General features: G+C 42.2%; 1 protein-coding gene and 1 long non-coding RNA gene across 4 annotated transcripts in view; one reads left to right on the top strand and one right to left on the bottom strand.

Annotated features, from left to right (window-relative positions):
* ZNF475 (zinc finger protein 475) overlaps positions 1–17,837 on the top strand; it is a 54,370-nt gene that overhangs the window by 11,258 nt on the left and 25,275 nt on the right. The window contains exon 2 of one of the 3 annotated variants that reach the window (XM_075128623.1): positions 8,003–8,077. The exons of 1 other annotated variant lie outside the window; for it this stretch is intronic. The gene's annotated coding sequence lies outside the window, so the exon portion shown is untranslated. Of the gene's footprint in view, positions 1–8,002; positions 8,078–12,728; positions 12,867–17,837 lie in introns of those variants that run through there. One more of the 3 variants, XM_048849407.1, reaches the window with a different exon arrangement.
* LOC125636409 (uncharacterized) lies at positions 7,677–12,661 on the bottom strand. Its single transcript, XR_007356579.1, has 2 exons — positions 12,471–12,661; positions 7,677–8,033 (listed from the first exon to the last, which is right to left on the bottom strand). It is a non-coding gene; the product is annotated as an uncharacterized LOC125636409 (long non-coding RNA).

Consider the following 17,837-nt stretch of genomic DNA (forward strand, 5'->3'; position numbering starts at 1 on the left):
TGTGTCATACAGAAATGCCAGAAAATGGAATAGTAGATGCACAGAAAAACCTAAGAGGGAGGTCTCAGAGAACAAGAAGGGGGCTATGGATAGCTCATGAGAGTTCAAAAGGGGGATGGGCCTTGGGTGACCCATGGGTGTTTGGGGAGTCCTTACCATCCCAGAAATGATATGGGGTGGGTGTCGAATCCATAAAAGAAGGTCCCAGTGAGTGATGGTGCATGGGCCTGTGTGGGACAATAGATGTGTCTTTGGTTCTTTGTGGAGGGGGGCAATGAGCGTGGATGGGTGAGACAGGTGAGTGAGTTCATGGGTGCTTGTGGCACTGTGACTGGTGGTTGTGGCAGGCAGTGGAGAAAGAAGTAAGAGATTGGGTGGTACTTGTTTCATTAGCAAAGAGTGAAGCTGAACAAGTGGGGATAGGAAAGAAGAAGTAGTGAGAAGGGGAAGAGAATTAAGGAATTTTTTATTGAAGGGAAGGAGTAGCTCTCCTTAAAGAAAAAAGGATTCGACAGAAAAAGGAAAGAGAAAGAAGAGCAAGAGAAAAGGAGACAGTGAATTAAACTTTTATTGTTATCATTAAGGGATTCCCAATCTTAAATGGCTGCATTGCAAAACTCTTACTATAAAATTCTATTCTTCTCATCTTAAGACTTTGATGAGCTCTTTGCAAAATGTACTTTGATGTCACAGAATCATAGAATCATAGAAGATTAGGGTTGGAAGAGACCTCAGGAGGTCATCTAGTCCAACTCCCTGCTCAAAGCAGGACCAATCCCCAACTAAATCATCCCAGCCAGGGCTTTGTCAAGCCTGGCCTTAAAAACCTCGAAGGATGGAGATTCCACCACCTCTCCAGGTAACCCATTCCAGTACTTCACTACCCTCCTAGTGAAATAGTGTTTCCTAATATCCAACCTAGACCTCCCCCACTGCAACTTGAGACCAGTGCTCTCTGTTCTGTCATCCGCCACCACTGAGAACAGTCGAGCTCCATCTTCTTTGGAACCCTCCCCCGCCTTCAGATAGTTGGAGGCTGCTATCAAACCCCTCACTCACTCTTCTCTTCTGCAGACTAAATAACCCAGTTCCCTCCGCCTCTCCTCTTAAGTCATGTGCCCCAGTTCCCTGATCATTTTTGTCGCCCTCCACTGGACTCTCTCCATTCTGTCCTTTCTGTAGTTGAGGGCCCAAAACTGGACGCAATACTCCAGATATGGCCTCACCAGAGCTGAATAGAGGGGAATAATCACTGCCCTCGATCTGCTGGCAAAGCTCCTACTAATGCAGCCCAATATGCCATTAGCCTTCTTGGCAATAAGAGCACACTGCTGACTCATATTCAGCTTCTCATCCACTGTAATCCCCAGGTCCTTTTCTGTAGAACTTCTGCTTAGCCAGTTGGTCCTCAGCCTGTAGTTGTGGATGGGATTCTTCTATCCTAAGTGCAGGACTCTGCACTTGTCCTGGTTGTCCCCCATCAGATTTCTTTTGGCCCAATCCTCCAATTTGTCTAGGTCACTCTGGACCTTATCCTTACCCTCCAGCGTATCTACCTCTTCCCCCAGCTTAGTGTCATCCGCGAACTTGCTGAGGGTGCAATATATCTCATTGCCCAGATCATTAATAAAGATGTTGAACAAAACCGGCCCCAGGACCAACCCCTGGGGCACTCCGCTTGATACCAGCTGCCAACTAGACATCGAGCGGTTGATCACTACCAGTTGAGCCCAACAATCTAGCCAGCTTTCTATCTACCTTATAGTCTATTCATTCAATCCATACTTTTTAAACTTGCTGGCAAGAATACGGTGGGAGACCGTATCAAAAGCTTTGCTAAAGTCAAGATATATCATGTCCACCAGAGAGGTTTTACAGTGTGCTTTTTATGTTTGACTTATGTTTATTTTGGTCATTTGAAAGTGGATATTGGAGGCCATCAAGCATGTTAGAGATCCCATGAAAGAAGAATTAAAGGTCTCTGACTTTCTCCATCCTTTGGTCCAGAGCAGATAGACTTTAAATCCCATTTCACATCACATGCGTGCAACTTTTTTCCTAATGATATTAGAATTTAGGACAAAAATATTGGAGAGACACTGGTTTAAGTGGAGCTCTGTTCTTTTTGGCTGTGTAGAAAGTCAGCACTGTTTTTTAAAGAACTGGAAATGAGTTCTTTGAGACACTCCAAGCTCATTTATCATCCTAACTGATTATGGTAAGGAAGGAAAGAAACAAACAAATACAGGATGTCTCCATCTATAGGACTAAAATTGAGATTTTGTCTGGGCCTGCAAAATCACATTGAACTACCACTCTTCTACTGGGAATCTGTCTTGTGGAGCAGCTATGAAACAGGAGATGAGAAAGTGTAAAAGAAAGATGATACCAAAAATCTTTGATTAATAACTCCAAGGACAGAGGGAGGATGCTTTAAGTAATTGAGGTTTAAATCCCTATGGGGGCCAATCTCGCGGAATTACAGGACTCATAGGTTTTAAAACTTTAGATCATCTAGTCTGACCTCCTGTGTATCACAGGCCAAATAATTTCATACAGTTACTCCTTTGAGCCCAAAAACTTGATTGAGTAAAGCGTATCTTCCAGAAAGGCATCGAGTCTTAAAGTGAAGAATTCAAGAGATGGAGACTCCACCACTTCCCCTTCTCGGCTGTTCTTCACTGTTAAAAATGGGTCTTATTTCTAATTTGAATTTGTCCGGCTTCAACTTCCAGCCATTGCTTCTTGTTATGCCTTTTCTCGATTACAGTGTCTGCTAGTACCCAGTATTTTCTCCCTGTGCAGGTACTTATAAAGTGAAGGATGTCTGCCAGAGGTGAAGAATATTAGGAACAGAAGAATAACCTCTGCCAAAGCAGAGTTTGAAATCCTGGGAGACTAGAAGGAATGGACAGGAGCACTAGTGCTTAGGAAGCACTGCTCATTCTAAAATGCACTATGTTCAGATAGGCCCTACTGCAGTGGCGTTACTCTGGTGCCATCATTGGCACTCCCTCCCGCCCCCCCGAGTTCTGATATTGTATTGTTGGAATTCAGTTATTTGTTTGTGGACATTTATAAGCTGATGGTATGGGCTATTAGACCACCCTGCTGCAGTGTCCTTGCAACAATTGCCAGCAGGTCCAAGAAGTTAGCAGGCTAGGCTAGGCTGCTCTGGTGACAACATGGAATAACCTGGGAGAAGGGGAATTCAGGGTTGTCTTCTCTTGCTGATTCCATCACTTTGGATGCTCTTCTGGCAATGGGGCTGCAGGCAGCTGCATTGCTGAGGAAATCCAGTGAGAGATGGCAGCTGAGTTAGGCAGCACTGATACATCCACTCTGAGGGAGCTGCAAGAAATGCAGACTGAGCACACATGTAACCCTTCTGCCAGGCCAAGTTGATAGCAGCAAGGGCCGGGTTCACTACACAGGGGTTCCCTCTCATCAAAGCAAATGCAAAACTGGCTCGAGCCCCCACCCAGTGACCTGGGAAAATCTTACACCCCCCCTGGGCTCCTCAAAGAGGCAATACTTCCCCTCTCGCAAGCACAGAGTCTCGGTGTAGCAGAGAATCTTTAATAACATGAGGTAAACGACATCAGCATTAAATTGGGGAAACACCACAACTAGTGTTCATTAACCAAACCATGAGCAAAGACCCACCCCAGCAAATTGGGCCACATCCTTTCCCTCGGGTTCTTCAGTCCCAGAGAACCCAAACGTCTCTTGAGTCCAGCAATCCACAAATCACCCAAAGTTCAAAAAGTCCAGCCCCAGAGTTCAAAAGTTCATCTGCAGAGTGTTGCTCCCCAGTCTGGCTAAAATGTGCCTGTGTGTGGGGGGGGAAGAGGTAAGGGGCACCTTATGTGTCCTGAAGCTGACTGCCCCACAGGGCTCCGCTCCGCTGTCTCACGAACGGCTCCGCTCTGCACAGCTCACCGTCTCACGAACACTTCACTCCGCCGTCTCACGAACAGCTCTGCTCAGCTCGCCGGCTCACGAACACTCTGCTGTCTCACGAATGGCTCCGCTCTGCACAGCTCGCCTCACCGTCTCACGAACACTCCGCCAGCCTATTCACAAACAGCACTCTAGTTCTTCCGGCTCCCCACTACTTGACACAGTGCTCAGTGATTCCAGCTCATAGTAGTAGGAGCCTTAGTGCTGGTGCACCATAAGGCCAAAGTGAATTCAGCACAGTACCTGTAGCAAGACTCTTAATAGACCCAAAATTAACTCTGACATTCCACAGTGGAGAGAGACAGAGGTGCAATTGGTGTTTCAGGCCCTCACAAAGGGACCCACACCACCAGGTATAAATACCTGTCTCAAACCTCTCTCAATTCACAGACTTTTGGAACTCATGTCCCTTGCCTAGCGAGTGCTACTTAGTTGATGGTTAGTCCCTCCATCATAACAAAAGGCCAAGTACAGTTCCAAGCACAGTTCCCATAATCAGGGTAATAACAATTTATTCTTCCCGCCCCAATAACAGAGACACTAGGAATCCCACAACAGCCAAAGTGACCATTTGGGCAGTTATAGCCTCATTCTAGGCAGGGTGGGTGTGCCTATGCAAATGAGATCAGCCCCTGAAGTTCTTTTCCACAACTTGCCACACCTCACCACCAGATGTCAGGGGTGGAGCTCATCCTGACTCTGCTTACACACAGGATCCTAGGACTGCCATAAAAATAAGGCCAGTAGCTTCTAATTTCTGGAAATCCAATTTGTTGAATGTTTCTGGAAGTCTGTGAGAGGAAATTCTCCCAGGCTAAAGCTCTCTGCTCTGGAGAGCAACAAGCCTAAGCAGCTTTAGATGGAGGCCAAGTAAACGGAGGTTAGAGTGCAGTGCTGCAGCATTCCAGGGAAGGGAGTCTGAACTCAAAGTAGTACATGGGTGAGGACAGCCTAAACTGTGGTGGAATGATCAGTTCTGACGCTATGAGTAATGTCCAGGGCAGTGGATGAGAAATATTTGTTTATGGATGTCACTTGTAAGTAATGCTTTAGCCTTGTTTGCCAAGTCTGAGAAGTTCTGGTTTAATTAAAAAAAATTGTTTAAAGTACTATTTCTTTAGGCCTCTTCTTTTCTAGCCCAGCTCCCTGGAAATTCTTTCTCCCTTTTTTTTCTGATTCTCTTCATTTTAATTCCTGCTCAAAACCTACTTTCCTGTTCTTAATTATACCAATTCTAATGATTTGACATCTTCTCTTTTCCACCAGTTGTTATGTGTTTGTGTTACTGAGGACAGAACTCACTAGTGTTCTGAACTATTACCTCTACCTCACAGTTTGGATAGAAGCATAGGCGCTAACTTTTCCCAGCACTGGTGGATGCTTGCCCCCAACCCCGCCTCCACTCCGCCCCAACTCCACCCCTTCCCCACCCTCTCCCACCCCACCCTACCCCCATTCCAACCCCTTCCCCAAATCCCCACCCCAGCCCTGCCTCTTCCTGGAGCGTGCCATGTTCCCCCTCCTCTTCCCTCCCTCCCTCCCAGCACTTGCCACTGCAAAACAGCTGTCTGGCAGCAGCAAGTGCTGGGAGGGAGGGGGAGAAGTGGGGGAGAAGAGGGCAGAAGGCCGAGGCAGAGCGGAGGTGAGCTGGGGCGGGGGGATGGGGCAGGGAGCTGCTGGTGGGTGCAGAGCACCCACCAATTTTTCCCTGTGGGTGCTCCAGCCCCGGAGCATGCATGGAGTCAGCGCCTATGGATAGAAGGTTCTATATAAGTGTAACTGTACCATTATAAATAAAGATTAAAATGAGCACTAGGTATTTTCAGGTCGTGACAACATTGGAATCACATTCACGTTGTTGTGTAATTTGGTTAGTGAAGTCCAAGATTTGGAATGCTTGACAGTATTTCACTGTTTGAAAAGTTACTGTTGCTTCAGCTGCAGCCATATTCATCTCCCTAGGAAGATTGCCAGTTTCAAAGGAGAATTTGAACATTTGAACTATGTTTTTAGTAGCAATGTGATCTTTTGTATCTGCGGACTTCTCATGAGAAATGGTAATTAAACTCCTACTCAAGGTACATTCAACCTCAGTGACATGTGTTCCCTTTCTCAGAAAATGACAAATAATCCTTCAACATTAACTCCAGTGTAGAATAATTAAGTTCTTAACATATATTTAGATACGTCAAATGCACCTGTTGCAATAGTATCTATGTGCCAATCTGCAGGATAAAGCAGTAGGGGTGTATACATATATAAGCGGAGTCTGAATGAGCTCTCCCCTGACATCTAGTGGTGAACTGTGGAAAAAGACTTCAGAAGCTGATCTCGTTTTCATGGACACACCCACTCTGCCTAGTTGCTCAGCATAGTGGTATTGCTTGGCCAAATGATCACTTGTGGCTGGTGTTGGATCCCCAGTCTCCTTGTTATTGGGGCAGGAGTAAAAACGGGTTGTTATCCTTGTTGTGTGAACCAAGGGCAGCAGAACTGTACCTGGCATACTCCAATGGAGGGACTCACACTCAACTAAACGGCACTCGCTAGGGGACATGGGTTCCAAAGACCAATGAGTTGAGAGAGGTTGGGGACAGGTACTTGTACTTGGTGGTATGGGCCCTGTTTATGGTTAAAGACACCATTTGACCCTTCCTCTCTCCATGGTATAATAAAAGAGCTAATTTAGACTCAATTGAGAGTCTTGTTACATGCTGAAGAGCTGAAATCACTGATACTTAGTGCATCCGATGAAGAGAGCTGTAGCTTATGAAAGCTTATGCTCAAATAAATTGGTTAGTCTCTAAGGTGCCACAAGTACTCCTTTTCTTTTTGCGAATACAGACTAACACGACTGCTACTCTGAAACCTGATACCTAGGTCTAAGTATTAGACCCACTTTGGGACAGTGTCTCTATTGCAAGAGACTATCCATTGTGCACCAGCAGTGAGGCTCCCCCACTAACAGCTGAAATCACTGAGAGCTGTGTTAAGTTTGGGGGGGGGCATAAAGACATCTTGGCGAATGGCCAGCTGGGAGGCTGGCAGAGAGGCGCAGCAAGGAGGCTGGAGGAGAGGGCCAGAGCAGAGCCCCACAGAGGCGTGACAATCGGCCATTGGGGTGATGAGTGAGTGCCCCTGCCTTCTGCACGGGGTGGGAGGTGAACTCTGCAGCTGAACCTTTGAATTCTGTGGCTGCACTGGCCAAGGGCAGAAACTGTGAGTGGGGTGCGGGGGAGGGGGCACGTTAAAGAGACTTTTGGGTTGCTGGACTTAAGGCCCTGAGGGGGAAAGGACACTGCCCAACTTACTTGGGGGTGGATCTTTTGCTCATGCTTTGTGTCTATGAACCCTAGTTGTGGTGTTTTCCCAAATTAATGCCGAGTTAATTCCCTCCTTTTATTAAAAGGTTTTGCTAGATTGACACTCTGTGCTTGTGAGAGGGGAAGTATTGCCCCTTACAGGCAGCCAGGGAGTGGTGTGTAATTGTCCCAGGTCACTGGGTGGGGGCTTGAGATGGTCTTGTGTTGATTTGTTGAAAAGGAACCCCTAGATACTGAACCTGGCCCTTGTTGCTGCTGACTCCACCTGGCAGAAGGGTTACATATATAAGGCAGCGGAAGCAAAAGAAAATCCCTACAGCTATTGCTTTCGAGGTTACAAGCTTATAGTATAGGTTTGTATTTTATGGCAAGAAAAGTCAAACTCCTAAATCTTCAGCCATCCAAACATCATTGTATTAAACACAATTGAGCTCAGTAATGCTGTTCAATACATAATAGATACATTGCTGAAGGGGAGAGCAAATTATGAATATTTTTAAATCAGAGGTAAAGCAAACAAGAAACCAAGAATAGTACATCACAAAATATCTTTCTTTGTGTATTCACAATATGCCTTCCTCCATGAGTAAATAATAACAAGTTGTAAAAATAAGGAAGTCCTAGTAATTGAAGACCTCTCTCCTTCCCCTGTCTTTGCTCCTTTTTAAGATTGTTCCATGAGCCTAGCCTTTTTGTTCCTTTTATTTTCTTCCAAGTCGTCCTCCAGACCAGCTCCCACTCCAAATTCTGCAAGACACAAAACATGGCAACTGAGATATAATCGTTATCAGGTATGATGACTATAAACATATTCATAAACTCAGTTTATTGTGACCAGTTTTGTCCTGCATACATACAAATAATTTATTGATGAATGTCTCGGACCCTTAAAACAAAGAAAAAGACCCCCTCCATTGCCCCCTTGCCAACCAGAAATAAATAAGGTCTCAGTCCTGCAAACACTTAATCATGTGCTTAACTTCATTTGCACTTCATAGTTTCAGCTGAAAACATACTTTCTATATTAGGGTTTATACTGTTGACCATCACTCAAGTTATCTGAATGCAAAACATGGATGTTATCTCTACTCCAGCAGTAGCAAACATAGCGCAGATGCCTGGAGGCGCTCAGGAGAGTGATGATAACTATACATTGATGAACACAGAAAAAAATTCATGATTCTCCATGCTAGAAAATATAACAATCCCTGTTTGATCATCAGAAATAACAAACACAGTAAATGACGTATGATGTTAACTACAAACTTTTTTAAAAAAAATACTCGAATAAAAATGTTTACCATAACATTTGCTGTAATATAATTTTGATTTGAAAAAGTAACTAATTAAACAGGTTAGTCTTGCAGTAACTTTTCTACAGCTATAAAACACTGATGAACTTATCATGCCATCAGACAGAGGTAGCCTTGCATTGTACGTTTCAAATTTGTGCAAGTGAGTTTCACAAATGCAATTTCTAGTCTCTTGGTTACAGAGGACAGGAATTTCCTCTTTAATTTGGATCAGGAGATTCTTAAATGTTATGATCCTGAAAGTGTCTTCAACATGTTGATAAAAGTTAAACTTAAGGAAATTATAAGACAGTGTCATTTCTAATTCATTTACCATCTGGACCTAATTCTTAAACAAAATCTGTAAAATAGCCACACTGGACTTTAATCCAGAGCCCATGATTGTTGGAGGCTCTTCAGGGTGCCTCTATAGCAAGCATGGGAACAAATGGGGAGTGTGATCTTTCAAAATGTATATAATAAGACATTAATTATCTTGATGGGCTGGGCTCCACTTATATTCCTAGGACTAATTTCTAGACATTTACATTACAGGCATTAGTTAATGTAAATTACTAATTCTGCTCCATTAGTTGACTGAGATTTTAATCTTAGAATGATTTGTTGATCTACTTGGATAAAAAGAAAATGTCAATCTTATACCAATTTATTATGAGTCATTAGAGTGTCTTGTATAATAAGTGTAAGGTCAAGTGGGAAAGCAATTTGAGAACATGGTACATTCCCTGATACCTTGGTCCACAATATGTGATGAGAAATATATAAGCATTCGAAACATAGAATGATCCTTTTACAGTATTCACAGTATGTTTTTGATCCCAGAAAAAAATGTATAAAATAGATGCAAAGAACAGTGATACCTATCACATGTAAAACTGAGAATGATGACTTCATGAAAGTTGTTTTGAGCTGCTGAATTCCAAAGTTCTGAGTTGTGATGGCTGGACATTATAGATGCTGTAGATATGTGTAAGCCTTTTCTTTATCAATGGGTTTGCAGTATCAATGTTGCCAACTACTTTTATCCAATTATAATAAATAGCTCTTATAGAGTTGGATCTACAATTACAATTACTGGCATTGCCTTATCAGTAGCTAAAACTGTATTATGCATTATTGGAGGAAAAAGTCTATGACATGAATAAAAGAATGGATTCATGCCTTGATGCCCCTTTACCATCAGAAAAAGGCTATTTGCAGTGGCTGCCCTGGGACCTAAAAGAAAATATAGAAGTCCTTCTTTGGGTTTTAACTCTCCAGGGATATGATTCTGCAAAGTGCTGGGTGCCTTCAGCTTTCATTGGCATTCTCACTGTTCCACACAGTTTTCAATTAAAAAACAAAAAATGTAAACTCGATTCCTTCTATCATCACAGAAAAATTTGTTTACAATATGGGAAATGAGGCTTTTAAACTGTTTTAAAAGGAAAGTCACAGAGCGCATCCCAGAAGAGGTAATAGAATCTTGAGCCATAAGGGTGGGTGTAGGGGAGTAACAAAGGTGGGTATCCGATGCTTGCTGCTAAAGCTGGCTGGAACCTGGAATTCCAGTTTCATGGGAAATTCAGGCATTTTGATTTTTTCATTCCAAAATGAGAACAGAAAAAAATCAAAATTTCCCGTGGTATAAGTTCAAAAGTTTTGTTTTGGAAAATGGCATTTCATTTCAACCTTTTCAAAATGTTTAGTTGTGATAAGGTAAAAATCACTGTTTCAACTTTATTGACTCAGCTTTTATGTTATATTACATTATAATTTATAACATAACATAAAATTCCAAATGGGGTTAGACCAATATTATGACATAATAGTTGAATACTTTGACTTACGTTTAATTTTTATTTTATATTATAAATTGATAACTGGTTTTAAAATTGGTATTCTACCTAGTAAATTGGTAGTGTACTTGGTAAGTAATATTTTAATTGGTAATTGGTTTGGCAGTTGGTATTCTAACTGGTCATTTCTAATTCCTATTCTAATTGGTTTGGTGATCTCACACACAGGGTGTGCAGCAAGAGAGGGAAATAATGTAAAATCCTACTTCATTATTTTCTTTACTTCCTTGTTAGCAGCATACCTGCATCACTGATAATTTCAACACAGCTCTGGTGCTAGGGTTTGTTTGCAACAGATCTCTGTTGCTTAGCAGAACACAAAACATTGTTCTTGCCAATATCTTAAATAAATGGTGTCTATTAGGCATTATTTGCAAATTTTCAAAAACTGAGGGTTGGTTTTTTATTAAGAAAGTTATGAAATGACTATAGCAGTCATGTATAAGCCCTCAGCACTATTATCATGTGCATATGCTGTGATAGGGATTTTTCCTGCAGAAATAGGTTTATTTTCCAAGGAAAAATTCAACTATTTGGCAAAATATTGAATGCCTATGGTTATGTTTGTTTACTCAGGTTAAATAAAAGTTTAGTGTTTTGTCAAACCAAGATGTCAGAGGCTGTGACACATGGCTAGAAGGGGTTAAACATTCTGCAAAATAAATAACCCTTAAAAGACATATGGGGAGACAATGTCTGTGTTTTTGTGTATTTACATATGTATGAGTAGGGTCCACAATGTAATCAACAGTCCCTGTCTATGCTGTATTCTGATAAATCAGAGGTCAAAAAAATATCCTAGCATTTAAATGAAATGTAACACGGGATATCTCGGTATTCATCTCTCTTTGAAATGTACTGTGAATGGTGGCGTAACAAGCAAATTCCGTTAATTCATATAGCTAAGTACCGGTGATGGACTCCTTCAAAGTCATCCTAATTACCTTTTGTTCCTTGAGGAACTGCAACTTGTCAAAAGACATGAAATTGTATTAAAGATCCTTGGGTCCTAATTCTGTCATCTCAGATCTCCTTAGGCTTCATCAGGGGAAGTTTGAGTCACAAGACTGAGGTCCCAGTTATGCTGGTACGCCCTGAATATGAGATTTGGACATTGGACTATAACCCATGAACTATTTCTGAAAGAACTCTTTACAACTACAAAGCTCACCATCTCTCCTATGAATCTGAACCTCAATGAATCAAACTCATGTCTGTATGTATATTGATCGTTTAACCATACTCTTTCTCTCTTTTGTTTTTTAATAAATTTTAGTTTAGTTAATAAGAATTGGTTGTAGCATGTATTTGGATAAGATCTAAAACATTCATTAACCTGGAAGGTAATGTGTCTGATCCTCTGGGATTGGTAGAACCTTTTCTTTCATATGATTAAATAAGATTTACAGAAATTTTCATCATATTTGACGTGGGTACCTGGATGGAAGCCTAAGGGGAACTGTGTTGTTTGGACTTCTGAGTAACCAGTAAGGTAATAAGGAAGCTGTTTCATGCTGGCTTGGTAAATCTAAGTATTGGAATATCCACCAGTTTTATGGGGATTGTCTGCCCCATTCTTTGCAGTTCACCCTAATTGAGTGACCATAGCTGGCTCCTCACTAGGAACCCCGGTCACAGAGGCATACTCAGTCAGTGGGTTCTGAAGAGATCTGCAGGGCCCTCAAGACAGAGGTGAGAAAAACAGCCAGGATTGCCCAATATTTACAGGCAACTGTCCTGTGGAGAAGATTAGAGGGGTAAAAAGCTGTACTAGCAGTACTGAAGAAGGTGTGTGCCCAGGAAGTTCAAGGCATGAGACATGCACTGCTGACTGATCCTGTAATTTAAGGGTATCCATCTACATCTCCTACCACACACTGACATCATTCATGTTATAACTATATAACAACTTGTGGGGGTGGGCAGGTATTCCAGCGGCAGCTCCTCCTGCATCCTACACATCCTCACCTAATGTAGGTCAGTGATTATGGAGTATTTGCAGAGCGGGGAGAGTTCTGTTCCCTCCTCCTTACCTGGTGTAGGTCAGTGATAGAACAGCGAGAGGAAGATCTGGAGGGAGCTCCAGCTGCTGCACCCTGGCATCCCACTCCACTGAAGATGCTTATGGGGATTGCAAAGACAGCCTCTCATTGTTTTTTCCTGAACACATCTCCTCCTTCCTTTTTCTAACCAAACAATGAAGCTGGCCAATCAGCTTCTGAGGAGCTCTGTGAATTTACATTTGTTGACACATTGCTGGGCAACGTGGGGGAGACAAAAGGGAGACTCCCATTACCATAGCAACAGAAAATGCTAACCTTCCAAGTCCTGAAAGAGAGACGGGACTGTGCTGCTTCCAGTTCCTTGCCCACTCCTGGATGCTCACAGCAGGGATCAGTATGTAGGGAATTAGGTGCTGAAATCACAAGGTAAGTCAGAAAAAATTACACATGCAGAGCAGAAAAAATGTGGGTTGTTTTGTGTTCTTCTCAACCTGCTGTTTAAGCTAACCCCAACATACTGTAAAAATTCCAGGGCCCAGAAGTGGGGGGAGGGGCGCCCTGGGCTTCAGCTGCAGGGGGCATATTGGGCCCCCAGCTTCATCCGCCTGGGGAGCGCTGGGGCTCGAGGCTCCCAGCTTCAGCCCTGTGGGGTTCTCTGGGTGTCACCATGCCTCAGTGGGTCAGAGTTGATAATACCAGATTCAGGACAAACTGCTGAGAAATAGGGCTCACATCCCAAACTGGTAGTTATTGTATAATTAGATATACCAATGCCTGACTCTGCAACTGACCTGCTGTGTGACCCTGGGCAAATCACTTCACGTCTCGGTGCTACTGTTTCCCCTCCCACCCTTTGTCTGTTTTGCCTATTTAGATTATAATCTCTTCAAGGCCCAGGCAGTCTCTTACTCCGTGCTTGTATATTGCCCTGCACACTGGGGCCCTGACCTTTTCCTGAGCCTGTAATTGCTATTTTAATATGAATAATGAATTATAATAATAATGTCCATGCCTCATGTGATGTTGGAAACCTGATTGCAATGTTGTAATTTCTATAAAATCCAAATGTGACGTCACAAACGAGATTATAACTTTTACTTTAGCCTGTTTGAGACCCCATTCATTTTCATGGATTAATGTGAAAATAAATATGGAGTTACAAGTGGGAAATGACGCCCTCAGACATCAGATAAAGGATAAGCAGCAAGAGCAGATGAACTCTTATATGATGGTGATGGGAAAAAGGCAATAGGCCAAATTCTACAGGCCTTATTAGGTGAAACTCTCATTAAATTCAGAGGGAGTTTTGACTGATTAAGGACTTAAGTGTGTTGGACTTCAAGTTAGTATTTATAAAACAGAATGTTTTTTGGAAGGTATAATTAGTTTTACTTATTTTTCATTTTACTGTTGAATAAGCAATAGTCTATCCTGGCACCAGGAGACCTTATGCTATGTGATCTTCCAAAAGATACATACTGTTCTGTGGTTGTGAATTGTCCATGTGGCATTCCTGCTAAGTGCAAAGGTGAAGTGTTGAGGATTACTAGCATTGGCCCTTGGTCAGCATAGATGTGTTTTATTGGCTAGAATTCAGTTAAGGAATCCAAACTCATAAAATGGCCTACTAATGGGTTTTGAGGGGTATTTACATAAGAGAATCTAGAGAGGTTCCAAGTTCCAACACAGCCATGAAAGAAGTCCACAACAATCAGAATAATAGCCATGTCAGTGAGATATGCTCCTCCTGAACCTAGAGCCTTTCAAACTGAATGCTTGACCCACACATAAAAGCTAAGAGAAAATAACATGTATTGGTTATAATGCCATTGTTACAACTCTTGATTAGGATTAGTTAAAAAGTTTGATATGCTACAAGTCGTGTTCCCCATACAGAACAGGAATATGGGTGGTCAAACTTATATTCATTACACACTTTTGATTCTGGTCTGTAATACATAAAGTGTCACTCTCAGCCTGAAGCCATTGTATTCCATATGTTTTTAATTGAATCAGACTAGTTCATTATTTTTAGAATTGCTGCTCTCAATGGGAACTGCAGGGGGTCTCAGATATTGGCTAATAGAGCTATATAAGATAGCAAACCATAATTGGTTTCCAATGTTGTATCATTTAGAAAAGAAAAAAATGTTTTATTTTACCTTTTACACAGAAGCATTAATTCAAAAACCTGAATGAATTCAATGTATTTTATGATTTAAGCTAGAGAAAGGGGGTTTTGCACTCTTCAAATACATTTTCAGTTCAAACTGAATTTATATTTACTTTCCAACAAACAAAGGTCAATTTGGCAGGAAGAAATGTAGATCAAATGGTATAATCCCCATAAGGAAGAATAATTCTGTAAGTATTTCAACAGAGAGCTTGGGAATCCAACAATAGGTTATATTGTTAATATGTTGTTTATAGCTTCCTTTATTGTTTGATTCACTGTTAATAATAAAATAGCTTGAGTCAGCCAACATTCTTCATGTGGGAATCAGTGTATTGCTTGATGTTACTTTCAAATCCTTTCAAGTGACATAATAATCAATCTGACATAAACCAGCAAATAGAACAGAAGATGATGAGTACAACCACACTAGGTTCAGAGACTCTTTAAAACTTAGCTGAACTTTCAGACGTTCACTTCCCCAGACCCTCCAACAACAATTATCTCCTCCCTCCACGTGACCCGTTAGTGGCTCCATTTCCTTCATCCCGATAAAAGGCCTTGGCTACCTTCCAACTTGTGTTCAATGGCAGTCCTCCTAAAAATCCCTTTCTACTATTTGAAAGGCCATGTAGTTACAGCAACCTTATTGCTAGGCTCTGTTGGCCAATGAATTCAAATTGTACATGTTCTGGAACCATGTGCACCTGTTGTGGAGCACACCCCACCACACATTCAGTGACTAAAGTCATTTGTAGGGTGAAGAGTTGAACCCCAGGGAAGTAATTTCAGAAAGGACCAGAAAATTCAGAGCCCTATGAAAGGTAAGGGGCTTGCAGACTCATTATATATACAATATATAAACGTCTGAGCGTCTTGAACGTCTGAGGTTCTTGTCAACTGCTGGAAATGCCCCACCTTGACTATCACTTCAAAAGGTTCTCCCCCGCCCCCTCCGCTCTCCTGCTGGTAATAGCTCACCTTAAGTGATCACTCTGGTTACAGTGTGTATGGTAACATTGTTTCATGTTCTCTATGTACATAAATCTCCCCACTGTATTTTCCACTGAATGCATCCGATGAAGTGAGCTGTAGCTCACGAAAGCTTATGCTCAAATAAATTTGTTAGTCTCTAAGGTGCCACAAGTACTCCTTTTCTTTTTGCCAATAAGTAAAAATTATCAAATAACTTTGAATAACTAACAAATTGGTAAAAGTCTAACTCTCTGTGGATAATTTGCAAACAGAAAAGGGAGCTAAATTTGTCAAATAGTTTGTTGAGAATGACAGGTTTCAGAGGAACAGCCGTGTTAGTCTGTATTCGCAAAAAGAAAAGGAGTACTTGTGGCACCTTAGAGACTAACCAATTTATTTGAGCATGAGCTTTCGTGAGCTACAGCTCACTTCATCAGATGTTTACCGTGGAAACTGCAGCAGACTTTATATACACACAGAGAATATGAAACAATACCTCCTCCCACCCCACTGTCCTGCTGGTAATAGCTTATCTAAAGTGATCAACAGGTGGGCCATTTCCAGCACAAATCCAGGTTTTCTCACCCTCCACCCCCCACACAAATTCACTCTCCTGCTGGTGCTAGCCCATCCAAAGTGACAACTCTTTACATAATCAAGTAGGGCTATTTCCTGCATAGATCAAGGTTTTCTCACATCCCCCCCACCCCCATACACACACAAACTCACTCTCCTGCTGGTAATAGCTCATCTAAACTGACCACTCTCCAAGTTTAAATCCAAGTTAAACCAGAACATCTGGGGGGGGGGGGGGGTAGGAAAAAACAAGAAGAAACAGGCTACCTTGCATAATGACTTAGCCACTCCCAGTCTCTATTTAAGCCTATATTAATAGTATCCAATTTGCAAATGAATTCCAATTCAGCAGTTTCTCGCTGGAGTCCGGATTTGAAGTTTTTTTGTTTTAAGATAGCGACCTTCATGTCTGTGATTGCGTGACCAGAGAGATTGAAGTGTTCTCCGACTGGTTTATGAATGTTATAATTCTTGACATCTGATTTGTGTCCATTTATTCTTTTACGTAGAGACTGTCCAGTTTGACCAATGTACATGGCAGAGGGGCATTGCTGGCACATGATGGCATATATCACATTGGTGGATGTGCAGAGCCAGAAGAGTTCCCAGAAGTTACCTACTACAGGACAGGCCTAACAAAGAAAATAACAGAACGCCACTAGCGGTCACCTTCAGCCCCCAACTAAAACCCCTCCAACGCATTATTAAGGATCTACAACCTATCCTAAAGGATGACCCAACACTCTCACAAGTCTTGGGAGACAGGCCAGTCCTTGCCTACAGACAGCCCCGCAACCTGAAGCAAATACTCACCAACAACTACATACCACACAACAGAACCACTAACCCAGGAACTTATCCTTGCAACAAAGCCCGTTGCCAATTGTGCCCACATATCTATTCAGGGGACACCATCACAGGGCCTAATAACATCAGCCACACTATCAGAGGCTCGTTCACCTGCACATCCACCAATGTGATATATGCCATCCTGTGCCAGCAATGCCCCTCTGCCATGTACATTGGTCAAACTGGACAGTCTCTACGTAAAAGAATAAATGGACACAAATCAGATGTCAAGAATTATAACATTCATAAACCAGTCGGAGAACACTTCAATCTCTCTGGTCACGCAATCACAGACATGAAGGTCGCTATCTTAAAACAAAAAAACTTCAAATCCAGACTCCAGCGAGAAACTGCTGAATTGGAATTCATTTGCAAATTGGATACTATTAATTTAGGCTTAAATAGAGACTGGGAGTGGCTAAGTCATTATGCAAGGTAGCCTGTTTCTTCTTGTTTTTTCCTACCCCCCCCCCAGATGTTCTGGTTTAACTTGGATTTAAACTTGGAGAGTGGTCAGTTTAGATGAGCTATTACCAGCAGGAGAAAAGGAGTACTTGTGGCACCTTAGAGACTAACCAATTTATTTGAGCATGAGCTTTCGTGAGCCACAGGGCTCACGAAAGCTCATGCTCAAATAAATTGGTTAGTCTCTAAGGTGCCACAAGTACTCCTTTTCTTTTTGCGAATACAGACTAACACGGCTGTTCCTCTGAAACCAGCAGGAGAGTGAGTTTGTGTGTGTATGGGGGTGGGGGGGATGTGAGAAAACCTTGATCTATGCAGGAAATAGCCCTACTTGATTATGTAAAGAGTTGTCACTTTGG

This window comes from Caretta caretta, chromosome 5 (genome assembly GCF_965140235.1).
Source record: "Caretta caretta isolate rCarCar2 chromosome 5, rCarCar1.hap1, whole genome shotgun sequence".
In the NCBI taxonomy this organism is placed as follows: Eukaryota; Metazoa; Chordata; order Testudines; family Cheloniidae; genus Caretta; species Caretta caretta.